Genomic DNA, 13405 nt, shown 5'->3' on the forward strand with positions numbered 1-13405 from the left:
TTCCAGGGATCCTGGCATTGGCCTTACTTATGCTAGAAGAGTAGGAGTCTCTGCGTGTCTCTGACCCTTGGTCAGGCATGAACAGTGCTGATTAATAGTATTTCTCTGTAACTGGGAGCCTGAGGTAAGTGTCAGAGGGGTTGTGTTAGTTTGTCAGTGCTGTTTGTTAGTAGCTCTGAGATCAGTGATTTCCACCTGGCTTCAGTGGAGCCCCTGGAAACTCGCACCATTAGGGAACACTGTGTAAAAGAATATGCCTATGCGGCCAGCAGAGTATGAGAAGCCTCATCTAATTTCCATTGTATGCGGCCTGGTTCAGAGGAATTCTGTGCAGTCAGGAAGTAGGCAGCCCTTAAGGAGGGAAGACCATAGGTGCCTACGTCTGGCCTGTATGGACCCCTTGTTAAAGAAACAGTCTCTGGCTCTGATGTATTTACGTGCTTTAATGCCATTGTTATTTTGCATCACTTCCCTGCAATACAGCATAGGTTTGTAAAAATTGCCATTTTAGGCACTATAAACATTTTTTGACAGGTCAAGTTGGTGGTAACATTGCATTTAACTATAGTAGCAAGTGTTTCATTATTCTAAATAAACATGTATGTACTTACCTAAAGGGTCATACAGCTTTCCAATAATGTGGAAATAGTTAAATTGGTTGATAAGCTGGTTCACACAGTACTGGAGGGTTGGTGTCACTTAGAAACACTCTTCAGGAAGAAGGTGTTTGGGGACACAGGAGAGGGACTCTCTGGAGATCCTGGGCAAGGCCACCATGGTGGAGATTTTGAGTTAGTAGTCTTACAAGGAGTTGTTGCTTTAAGGGAGAACAAAATCCCTCTTTACCCACTTGGAAGGTTATTTTTCTTTCTTGTGAACATTCTGTGTTTAGTGAGAAACTTCCTGGAAGTGGCCATTTGTCATTTTGATCACTTAAAATCTAGCATTATGAATTCCATACTTCTATTGCTAGTTTCTCTCAACTCAGCACACTCCCCGAACAGAAACTGTCTGGAACTTTGTCCCGTGGGAACTCCTCACCTTTTAGGTAAACACTGAGTTTCAATGCATGTCAAATCCCCTCCCACCAGGCTGAGATTTTGAACATTTGTTAGCTCTAAAAGTTAAAATGTTAAATCAGGCGAAAGACGCTGCCATTAAAAAAAAAAACGGTCAGTGTGAAAGAATTGAAGACGTAGTTTAAGAACTTTAAAAGATCAAGTGTCTTGTCAATAAATACTATAGAGTAATTTGTTTTAAAAAAACAGCAACAAAGAATGTGTGAGGCAACTATAGCATTCAATCTATGGTTCTATTAATTTACTGAGTTCAAAGAAACATAACAACTATATATTAATATACTTCATGTTTATGAAAAATGTATGCATTAAAACTTGTCTCAGCAATTTATACTAAAATGTTTGCTCAGACACAGATGACAATTTTATTTGGTATTTTTAATTAAAGTCATGGACTTCAATTCAGACCATATGCCAGTTAAACAGTGGAATGGATCTATGGTGACACTGGCCACTTAAAAAACAAATACAGGTGATGGAAATGGCCGTTGTTATGAATTCCTACTGATCACTGAGTCGGCCATGAATATATACATGTACCTATGTATCTTTAGATGTGTATGTATGCATACATATATTCATATACTTAACAAATGCTAGGTGCTACATGAATTTTATGTAACAGAGAAAGTGCCACAGGACACGTGTTGGCAGCTAGAGATTTGACTCGTTCTTCCACATAATGACTGCGTTAAATACCAGCTGGCCAGGAACGCATTAACAGGAAAAGCACAGGGATTGGAGGGAGGAGACCAGGTTCAGGTCTGGGACCAACACGTAAGCTCTCTAAGGACTCAAGTTTCCTGATGGTCCACAAGGGGAAAGTGACGAGTGGTTCATGCCTCAAAAGTTAATGTGGAAATTAAATGCTGTAGGAAATGGTGAGCATATTGCCTGCTTCAAGTTAGTGCTCATGAAATATTTTCCCTTTTATTTTTCTTATGGGAGGTGGTAAATTTTTAACCTATGTACATTTTCTTGTTTTATTTACAGGGAGGAAAAGGGGAGATATTCTCTTAAATTTTTCTTTTTAATCTGCAACTTGGAGAAAACATGTTTTCAATCAAATTATCTTCATCTATGTGTTAGGTAGGATAGAGAGCAGAGCAAGGCAGTGAGGAGGAGGGAGGCATGTCTCTCCCACTGAGGCGGCAGTCCCGAGCCTGGTCTGGTGATACTGCCAGATGTTCCACCATCCCAGGAAAAACCTGCTGACACGGGAGGAGGGCAGTCCTTGAGATTCTACGTTATCATCTCCACTATATGGGAAAGAAAGCCTTGAAACTGTGCTTTCATTCCAGGGCCTGGAAGATGGGAGAGGGACCACAGGGCCCAAAGGAAGAAGCCCATAAAACAAGTGTGGTTAATTGCCTACCTCTGGTCACTCTCTCTTCTTCAAGGGAGTCCTTAATGTGCACAGAAAGAGCCCACAGATAACTTTGGGTAGCTGCCCCAACTTTAATTAACTGCCTCCTGTCACATATCTGTTTTACAACAAGATATACAAATGGGATTGGGAGCAAGAAAAGGATTTGGGCTGACAAACTCCACACATAGCTAAATCTGGATAGCCCCATCCCCCAGGGAAAGCTGGCACCACATTTACCCATCAATTGATATGTAATTTCTTCACTGCCATCCCAACTATGTAAGTCCTCAGAACGAAGGACCTGAGGCCACGCTTGCTTTTGCTACCCTTACCCTGCTTTCTCTGTGCCTTTACCCCCCCCCCCCCCACTTAACTGGGCCATTTTCTTCCTCAAGAACGAATCTCCAATAAACCCTGCATGCACACTAATAGATTCGCTGATCCGTAATTTTGTTTTTGCACTCCCAAGAAGAACTGAGTTTCTAGGAGTTTCTCCCAGAACATGTGAACTTTGCTCTACTCAATGGTAAAAAAAAATGCAGATTTTTATGCAGCAAGAAACACTGCTACAGAATTCTATATATCTGTAAGGTTAAGCAGAATTTCCACTACGGAGTTCTGAAACAATTTCATTTTCTTTGTTCATATCCTTCTAATTCAAATCTCTAAATCAGTTACTGTGGTAGAGATTTATGGAAAGAACAAAAAAACCCCTAGAAATGTTATTGTACATTCAATTAATTAATGTTTATTATTCATCATTTTAGTTATTAAACTATTAACCTGAAAGCTTTGTTTATTCAATCTGTTTTTCATGTTCTTAGGATAAACATTTTGTAAGCTATAATTTTATTTGCATTAGTTCAGCACACTTTTAACTATCTTTTATCCAAATCAGTAGGTATGTCAATAAAATTTTAGTCAGGAAAACAGGAACAATAGTTGGTTTTTCAACATAGAGAATTTAATATAAGAACTGGCTAAATTATTTTGAAGGACTGAAAAAGACATAATAGAAAAAAAACAAAGGTTAATAAGTTCAAGAAGCAGGTATCACGCTCCTAAAATGGAGCCACACAGACCAGAGGTTGCGGTTTTCAGAACCCAGTGTCCTAAAGCAGGGCTGCTTTGGAGTTGGCATTCGCATTTCAGAGGAGAGGCTGCGACAGGCTCCTGTTGGCCTCTCAGGTGCTCAGGACTGCAGTCGGACCCATGAGGAAATCAGACCCCTGAGGAAGGTCAGCTGCCCCGAGGATGGCCATTGCCAATGACTCAGAAGCCCAGGGAAGACTCCCACGTCACTGGGCCTCAGACCTCTGAAGAGGGTTCTGCCCTCCTGGTCCAGGAAACCCTGATGGCTACAACTTGCATGTTTCTGGAATCACAGAAGCAGCTGGCGGCTGGACCCAATTGCTGCCACTGGCAAGGAGGAAGACAGCTAGAATTAGGTAACAGTGACAGTGAGAACCATCAAATAAGAAGGATCAGATTACTTTTTTCTTTCTCTTCACCAGTTCCTCACCTGGCAGAACCTAACAGAAAGAAACATGGTTTGTGGATCCTAGCCCCAATGCCAGAGAGAAAAGAAAAAAGAAGGAACTCAGAGTTAGGGGCACTGCTTCATAACCAGCACAGTGACATTAACTTCAGAAAAATCTTATGATCAGTTCTGTTCAGCAAATTCACTTGTTTAGCTATTAATATGTGTTTATTCTGTGATAATCCACTGACAAAGAATTGAGTACCTGGTGTTCATGGACAGCAAATTAATATCAATATCATTTTCAATTCAATTTTAAATGTCTTAATTTAAATACAATCAGAGAGCTGTTAAATTACCATCATCAGTTCTACCGATTAACCGAATACGAGAACCTACTTGTACAACTGTCATTAATTCTGATAAACTTTTATCTTTTATCGAAACTTAAAATATTCATTAACAAACTATCTTCTATTTTAGGACTCTATAAAATAAATGTTTTACTATTATTATAATTATTATTAATAAAGTATTATTATTATCTACTGCAGATACACATACTGTGGTATTTATTTATACAGCAGTATCCTGTGTTTTAAATCTGCTCAATGTTGAAATCAAGGTCCTCTATTTCCTATGTCCAATGGTGAAAAATGTGACCATGACTTGATTATAAATATTGTTTTTAGTGTGTGAGAGTAGCCCTTCATGTGGCCGAAATTTTCTTGCTTCTGTGATCGTCTCTGTTTCTGGTGTTCTTTTTCAACACCTGTGAGGCTGCATTTATTTAAAGTTTCACTTGAATCACCATTTTGTCACTGGTTAGACATGACAGGACACAAAGCACGTTCTATTGCAGTTGCAATGAAAGGAAATCTGAGGAATACAGTACAAAACTAAAATGGCAACCGGAGAAGTCTACTTTTTCCCAAAGGAGCCATGAATCTACACCCTACTGGATGGATGGTCTCAAGTTTTCATTTTCTTTGCAGGGTCCCCGTGGTTCTGTCTTTGAAAAGTATTTTTCCTATGATTGATAGTTTCAAAACTGAGTCTGGGAAATAAACAATCCAACATATAGGTAATAAAAATGGAGAAAGATGAGTGAGTTTTTTAGAGGTATTTTTTATTCTGGTAAGTTTCTTCACCCTACAAACATCAATAATTCTATTGTCTGGATGAATTGGTTTCATTAATAGAAGAGTAAGAATAATAAAATTAGTAAAGGTGAAACCTGTGTGTAAGAAAAGGGAAACATTTAAAGTTCCTGAACAAACTATTCTTTTTTTATTTTATTTTATTTTCTTATCTTTAGAAGGGAAGGGAAGGAGAGGAGAGAAATATCAATGTATGGTTGCTTCTGGCACATCCCTTGCTGGGAACTGGCCCCTGCTGGGAACTGGCCTGCAACCCAGGCATGTGCCCTGACTGGGAATCGAACCGCGATCATCTGGTTTGCAGGCCCGTGCTCAATCCACTGAGCTACACCAGCCAGGTCTGAACAAACTATTCTAATGGAAATACCAAATAGTGAAACTGATGGGGTACTCAAGAGCTGGAAAATTTTACTTTAATGTAATTGTTAATAAGCCTAAAAACTAATGCATGTAAAAGGCTATCATTTCAGGAACCGAGGGTATCGCCCACCCTGACTCCAGGAGACCACAAGCAATTGACCTTTGTGCTCTGGAAGAGACCATACGTAATCAAGATGATATCTGAGCCACTGTGTTCCAGGGAGAGAGACCCACCACCCAGGATACAGATAAAGAAAATCACCCAGGAAATAGGACATAGGACACATATAAAGAAAATCACTGGTCAGCAGATGAAAGGACGTTAGAGAAATTGCCAGACTGCAGATTTTATTTGACTAACCTCTTTTCTGAATTCCAAATTCCTTACCTACACTTTTTCCACCTTATAAAAAGGTTGGCTTGGGAGGAAAAGTAAGGCAGTCTGTTAGGGTACAAACCCGTCATCCTCTGAGATCACTGGCCATCTGAATAACGTGCCCATAGAGAATCAGTCCCTGTTTCTGCTTATTGGGTCTGGTAGGTGACAGGTAGCACAAACATGGGCTTTTCCAGTTCCAAAACCAGAATGACACAAATAGAGTTAAAACATTATTTTGAATGAAAATAAAAATAACAGTTGAATATTTCCACAAATGCAGCAGTATATATTCAGAAAGCTTCTGGAGCAAATGTCAGGCTCTAAAAATAAGTACTGTCCAGGACAAAACAGGACCCTAGTGCTCACAGGGGTCCCTTGGGTAAGTAGACGGTTTCCTACAACAGAAAAGAATGAAACTGAAGGACAGGCTGCATCCTGCCAACTGGAGACCAGTAGGTGAAGAAGGGATTGGGGTCCTCCTTCACGCACATTTCCAGGCACTGGGAATATAAAGAAATGTGTGCCCCTCTGTTGTTCAGTAAGTAGTCACTGATTTCAAGACCCAGAAAAATACATTTCACAGGTTATTCCCTTAGAGTATAAGCAATTTTCTCTATTGTCTATTCCCTATTTAGCCCTCAACATGCATACTTTCTACCGAACTGTCTGGGCAGTTTAGAACGAAAAGGCCTACAGGGTAGAAAGTTCAGGAATTCATGATGATGCTTTTCATCTTCCAGCCAGTTAAAATAAGGGTGGTAAAATCAGAACACACATTCTTTATAACCTTATTATAATTTAGTTCTTTAAATTCTCAGTTTTAAGCTTTATTATACCAATGATTTTTTAGGTTGACTTCCCCACCCTTACTTTTGTCAAATAATGAGAGCTAAAATGATAACTGTCATATGATACTGATGAGTCTGGTTTTAGAGCCATAAATTTAAGCTTTAGAACTTTATTCCTAGTTGTGCATATTTATCTTAAAATATTCATAGTGCTAGCTTTTGTTCTGTACCCCCAGGTTTTGTTCTCCACCACCTGAAGCTGGTGCCCTACAAAACAAGCATTTTTAAAGGAGAGGATAGGATGGTGCTAATACTATGTATTTTATTTTCTGGTATATTTGATTATGAGAGAGTGGACAAACAGATTAGTGTACATGGTAAAAATACAGCATCCATGTCATCCATGGGTGTCATAGTGGTTGGTCAGTCTTGGGCAAGTCAGATGGGTTCTACAAACTTCAGATCCCCTGGACAAGGCTCATCATGTAGCCAAAGTTTTTATTTGAAATATAACTATTAATTACCCTGATATATTAGCTTGCTAGGTCTACCATAACTAAGTAACAGAAGTATATTTCTCATTATGCTGGGAGTAGAAGTCCAAGATCAAGGTGTCAGCATGGTTGGTTCTTTCTCTTTTCTCATCTCCTTGGCTTATAAAAGTTTATCTTCTTCTAGTGCCTTCACATTGTCTTCCCCGTGTCTGTGTCCTGATCCTTTCTTCTTATACGGACACCAGTCATGTTGGATTAAGCCCACACCCATGACCTCGTTTAAACTTAATTACCTATTTAAAGATGCGGTCTCCAAATGCAGTCATATTTTGAGGTGCTGAAGGTTAGGACTTCAGTATATGAATTTCAGAGGGACACAGTTTAGCCCACAACATCTGGGATGTTAACTCCATTGGTTTTTAGTGTCTTGGTAAATAAATTTTTACTGCTTAAATAGAGACCAATATTTTAGAAAGAAAAATAAAAGGAAAATACTGAAAGAGAAAAAAAAAGCAAGATGAAAAAGAGAAGGAAAAATCCTGGCTAAATAAGAGGCCCTTTAGTTAGGTGAAGCTTTAATTTCTATCATCTGTGTATTCAGAGAGATTTCTGTATCACTCTTCATCTTCATTAAGGGTCTCAGTACATCAATCAGAATATGCAATTCACTTGAGGGGCTATCTCATAATGCCCTCTCTAAATCCACAGAAACAAATCAATTTGCATATTTGGCAAGTGTACCAAAGCTCAACACAATTTCAACAACACTGACAGAATCATTTGAAAGAATATTAGATAAGACTTTTCACATTGTTGCTGGCTCTAATTAGCTCTCTAAAAGATATAACACTTTTTCTCTGCAATTAAGCCTTATTTGGAAAGTGTTAAATTCACTCCCCCACTAGGTGAAAAAGAAAATGTGGGAGAAATCTTGGGAAGTAGGACTATAACAATTATGAGGATATAAATCATTTAGATTGTAACCAATACTTTAACAGAGAAAATTATTATGTAGGAAACAATTCCACAGATGTTTTTAGCTAATTATTATAAGCAGGAATCAGCAGATGTTCTCCAAAATTCTCTTGTTCGTGTAGGGATTAAAGAGTGTGCTCCTTTCTTTGATAGAGACCAGTGTCTCCCTACAGATGTTTCTCCTTAGAGATCAAGTTCTGAGATGCTGACCGTTTCCACAATGGGGAGACGTGCGTGCCCTGTTTCACTACTTCTCTTCTTCTCTACTACCCTGCCAGGTCAGTTTTAGGCAGTGATAGTACGAGATGCCCGGGAGCCTCTACTCTTCGCATTAGTCTCTCCATACTACTGCAAGGTACGTCCTGCAGCTTCGTAAATATAGAACGTCACCACTTGCAATATTCTCAGTCAAGGTTCTAAACTTCCTGAAGAAAAACACTATATTTTAAATACACTGATGCTAAACAACTCTTTTAATCACATACATATATATGGCTATTAACAAGATATTGTATATATTAAAACAAAGTTGGAAGTTCATCAACAATTTGAAATGTTGACAGACAGGATGCACCTAGCAATACTGATGCAATCTGATATATTTTTGAAGCTATTCTAATAGAGCTAAATTTAAAGATCAAGAAGGGAAGATAATTATTTAGACAGAATAACTTTTAATGCTTTCAAATATTTTCATCTGATTTAAATTTAGTTCTTCTACTGTGTTCCAAATGTTCACACTTGCTTAGATTTCTAGTTGAATGTATGTATTACATGCTCTAAATGGTTACATTCTACCTCTTTCAGCCTCACATCCTGCTGCCAATCACTTCTTCAGGAGTCAAGGACAATAAAATCGAATGTTTTTAAACATATTATTTTGAGAAATAAGTAATGAATACAAGATACACTTAGGCCAATTCTTTTATTTTAGGTAGAATATGTTTGATGTTTGACCTTTGGTTTGGTGTTTTTCTACCCAAGTTTTTATAACCTTACTTTCTTTTCATCCAATAGTAGCCTTTCTGCGACTAGAAATACATTCATTCTTTATTTCTGTAAGCATTATTTTGTTATATGCAGCATTTGTCACAGAAAAAGGGCAGTAAAATGTTTATTCTTCCTGCTTTCCCCTAAGATGCTTTATAAATAGGATCAGTTCTTTTGCACATCATCATAAGTTATTTACATACATTAACTCAATCCATTTTCACAAATTTATGAGGAAAGTATAGCTAACCTCTATCTCTGAAAGAGGAGAGGAGAGCAGGTGGAGAAAAAGCTAGCCCGCAAATATTTGCAGCTGCATTGTGTGCTATCCAGGAAGAAAGAGTGCGAAAAAACTCACCTCATCATTAACTAGTTGTGTCGATGTCGCAGTGGCCTTAGATGAGTACTTAATCAGGAACTTCTGCATTGCATTGATAGAAAAACATTTAATGGAAAATGCAGGGACATTCTAAAATTGCATAATGAGCATATAATAAGTTTCTTTGAGTATACAACATTTCTTAGAATATATTTTAGAAATGGAATTGCTCAGTCAAAAAGTATGGATGTAGTGAATGACTTGTTACATATTTTTAAGTGAACTTTTATAAAGTAATATTTAATAAGTCAACAGGCTAACACATGTTGCTGGATATATCAATATATTTCAGGCATACCTGGTTTTGTTGTGCTCCACTTTATTGCATTTCACAGGATTTTTTTTACAAATTGAAGGCAATACCCTTCAGCAGTGAATGGATTACAACTCACTGTATTTCAGTGCTCACTTTATCACTGTGGTCTGGACTTAAACCTGTACTATGTACAAGGTATGCCTGTACTTGCTTTATTGCGGTGTTCTGAATTAAACCTGAAATACATCCAAGGCATTCCTGCATGCTTTTTTTCTTATACAGATTTACTTACTTTAAAAAAATTATTATATACTATTTATGTAACAAAAAATAAAGGCAGATAATATTTATTGAATGTCATTTCAGTCAGTCCTGTCATGGAAATCTAATTAGATTTTTAACATATCTCAAGAGTATTATTTTTAAGAATTGAAAATGTTCCCTATAGGTTAAGATCATAATGCAAGATGATTAAGGAGACTGAATTTTCATTTAATTGCTTGCTTCTATGGGCACACACACAGAGAAAAACTAAACCATTAAATACACGTCCCTCTTACATTTGAAAAGACTTGGCAAATTCTTTCACTACTTTTCTTTCATCTACATGATATGTATATGTGTATATTCTATTAGTTTGTCTATATCTTTATAATCTTGTAAGTATATATTAGTTCCTTACTTGAAAATCAGCAGCAAAATTTCAATACGTCAGTGAGATTTTTTTATATGAATTGTTTTTTTCTTTTCTTGATTGTACTATGTGAAGATGTTTGAACACCATATTTTTTCTCTTATAAATGTATTTGAAGACATCTGTGAAACATCAGGTTTGATTTCTCACAGGAGTTGGAGATTTACATATTTGCCCAGATCTATTTCTAAACTTTAAATATTGATAATGTAAAATAAAATTCACAACTTTATATTTTGACCATTTCAAGTATTTAATAATCATTGCTATAAAAAAATACCCTTTATAGTTATCCTGACCAAAAAACAAAAATCCCAGCTTTTAGTCCAAAATTTTAATAAGAACAATTAACAGGAATTTAAATAGGAGTGGACTGAAAAAAATAATCAGAGGGACTTAAAGCAAGATCATGGTTTATCATAGAGAAGTTAAGAGGAACCCAATAATATTTAAGAAGAAAAACTAGACTGAATATATTGACAAGCTCTTGTCTCATTCGTGTGAAGATAATTAAAAATAAATTGAACTCAAAAAAATTTTATAGTATTTAAAAATAAAAATAAATTAAAAATAGACAATTGATTGTCTACATGATACATTATAATGTTTTATAGTAAAATGACATCACACAGATGTATATACTGACACAGATATGGTATGATATTAAGATATTTATCAGGTAACCATTAAATAATTTCTTTGAATAATTTCCTTTTCTTAATCTCTTAATAATAAGGTGGTATAACAAGCTTTCAAAACATTAATGATATGCTTTTTAAATAGTGTTGAAGATAATTTTTTAATGCCACTTCTTGCTCTCAAATTATCTATTGAGGAAAATATATCAGATGCCCAGATCATTTTGATATTATATGAAACTTGCTCATGTTAGTAACTTGTTATAATTTTTCTATTTACAAAGGCATTATAATTTCAGTTTAAAATACTACACAAAACATGATAACTGTTTTTTTTATCTATTTATCTTTCTGCCTTTCCAAACACATGCACTTACAGAGTAGATGGTCTGTTCCTGTGTGGCCGGTCTGTCCATTCCTCACTCGCCTGGAATGTTAGAGGCGGGGCTGATCTCTGAATTGGGTATTCATTCTGAAGCCTTTCAGAGCCACTGTCAGAGGGAGTCTGGCAAACTTGGAACACTATTGGCCATATCATTTTAGTTTTCTACCCTGGAAAATAAACAGAATTTGCACATAGCTCTGCCACTGTCCCTTTAAAGAAACCAGGTTCCAAGAATGTAAAACTGTCAATAAATACAGAGAATGTTAATTCTGTCACTGCCCCTGTATTTCTTGAGGCTACTGGTGCACATTGCTATGAGTGATGTTGTTATTGAGATCCATACTTTATGGAGAAAAAAGGAATAACTGGCGTATTTTAAGTAGTGACCTTTATCAATCCTCCTTGAATCCCCCCATGTTACGTCTTCACAACTCCCACTCCTGGTTGGAAATTTGTTACCTATCATAGGAAGCCAAAGTTATTGACGGGGAGGCATCAGACCCCTCAGATGTATTTTGGGTGGTATGAGAGGTTGGGGATGGCTGGGAATAAGATTGGAAACTACTGTAATGAGAATTTCATTTTCTAGGGTACCCTGAAACATGGGAGCTAGTCAATAATAACAATTACTTGAATTGAGAGATTTCACTATGCTTGTTCTTTGATAAAAACCATATTATTTATTCTTTAAAACAATCACACATGACAACTAAAATAGCATTTTTATTTTATAAATGAGAAAATTAATTATTAGAAAGGTTAGATATATGTTCTGAGTCACTGCCACAAAATTTAACTTGTGCGCAGTTCCTCCACTCTCAGAAGTCTACCATGTGTTTTTCCTTCTAATGCTAAAGTCCTTTGAACTTTTTTAGGTCCTAAAATGTTTAAATATCTTTTTTTATCTGGCTTGAAAATCTTTAATCTTGGAATCTTGTATGTGTTTGTATTTTTAGTACCATGCAAATCACAGAGATATTTAAAATGATATAGTTTGGCCAACAGACATATTAAAAGATGCTCAATGTCACTAATTGTCAGAGAAATGCAAATTAAAAGCACAATAAAGACATCACCTCACACCTGTCAGAATGGCTATCGTCAATAAATCAACAAATTAGTGTCCTCAGTGAGGGTGTAGAAAAAAAGGAACTCATGTCCATTTGGTGAGATTGCCAATTGGTGCAGCCAGCCACTATGGAAAACAGTATGGAAGTTTCTCTAACATTAAAAGTAGAACTACCTTCCATTTCTGGGTATCTCTCTAAAGGAATCCATGCAAGAAGGGACTGGAAAGCAGTATTTGAAATCCTGAAAGGCAAAGACCTACATCCACGATTACTCTATCCAGCTAAGCTTTCATTTAGAATAGAAGGGCAGATAAAGTGCTTCTCAGAAAAGGTCAAGTTAATGAGTTAATCATCACCAAGTCTTGGAGTTAATCATCACCAAGTCTTTATTATATGAAATGTTAAAGGGACTTCTCTAAGAAATAGAAGAAGATCAAAAACTATGAGCAATAAAATGACAACAAACTCACAACTATCATCAACTAAACCTAAAAAAACAAGAACAAAAACTAAGCAAACAACTGGAACAGGAACAGAATCACAGAAATGGAGATCGCATGGAGGGTTTTCCGTGGGGAGGGGAAGGGGAAGAATGGGATGGAAAAGGTACAGGGAATAATAAGCATAATTGGTAGGCATAAAATATACAGGGGGAGGTTAAGATTATTATGGGAAATAGAGAAACCAAAGAACTTATATATGTAATCCATAGACATGAACCAAGCCTGTGGTAATGTTAGAGGATGGGGGTGTGCAGGGCAGAGGGGGAAAAATGGGGAGAAAAAAATTGAGATAACGGTAATAGCTTAATCAATAAAATATACTTACAAATAAAAGATAAAGGGATCTAAAACACTAATTTAAAAAGATATATTCATCCCTATGTTCGTTGACACAGTATTTACAACA

This window comes from Sturnira hondurensis, unplaced genomic scaffold, assembly GCF_014824575.4.
Source record: "Sturnira hondurensis isolate 20B ecotype Veracruz unplaced genomic scaffold, ASM1482457v3 Scaffold0004998, whole genome shotgun sequence".
In the NCBI taxonomy this organism is placed as follows: domain Eukaryota; kingdom Metazoa; phylum Chordata; class Mammalia; order Chiroptera; family Phyllostomidae; genus Sturnira; species Sturnira hondurensis.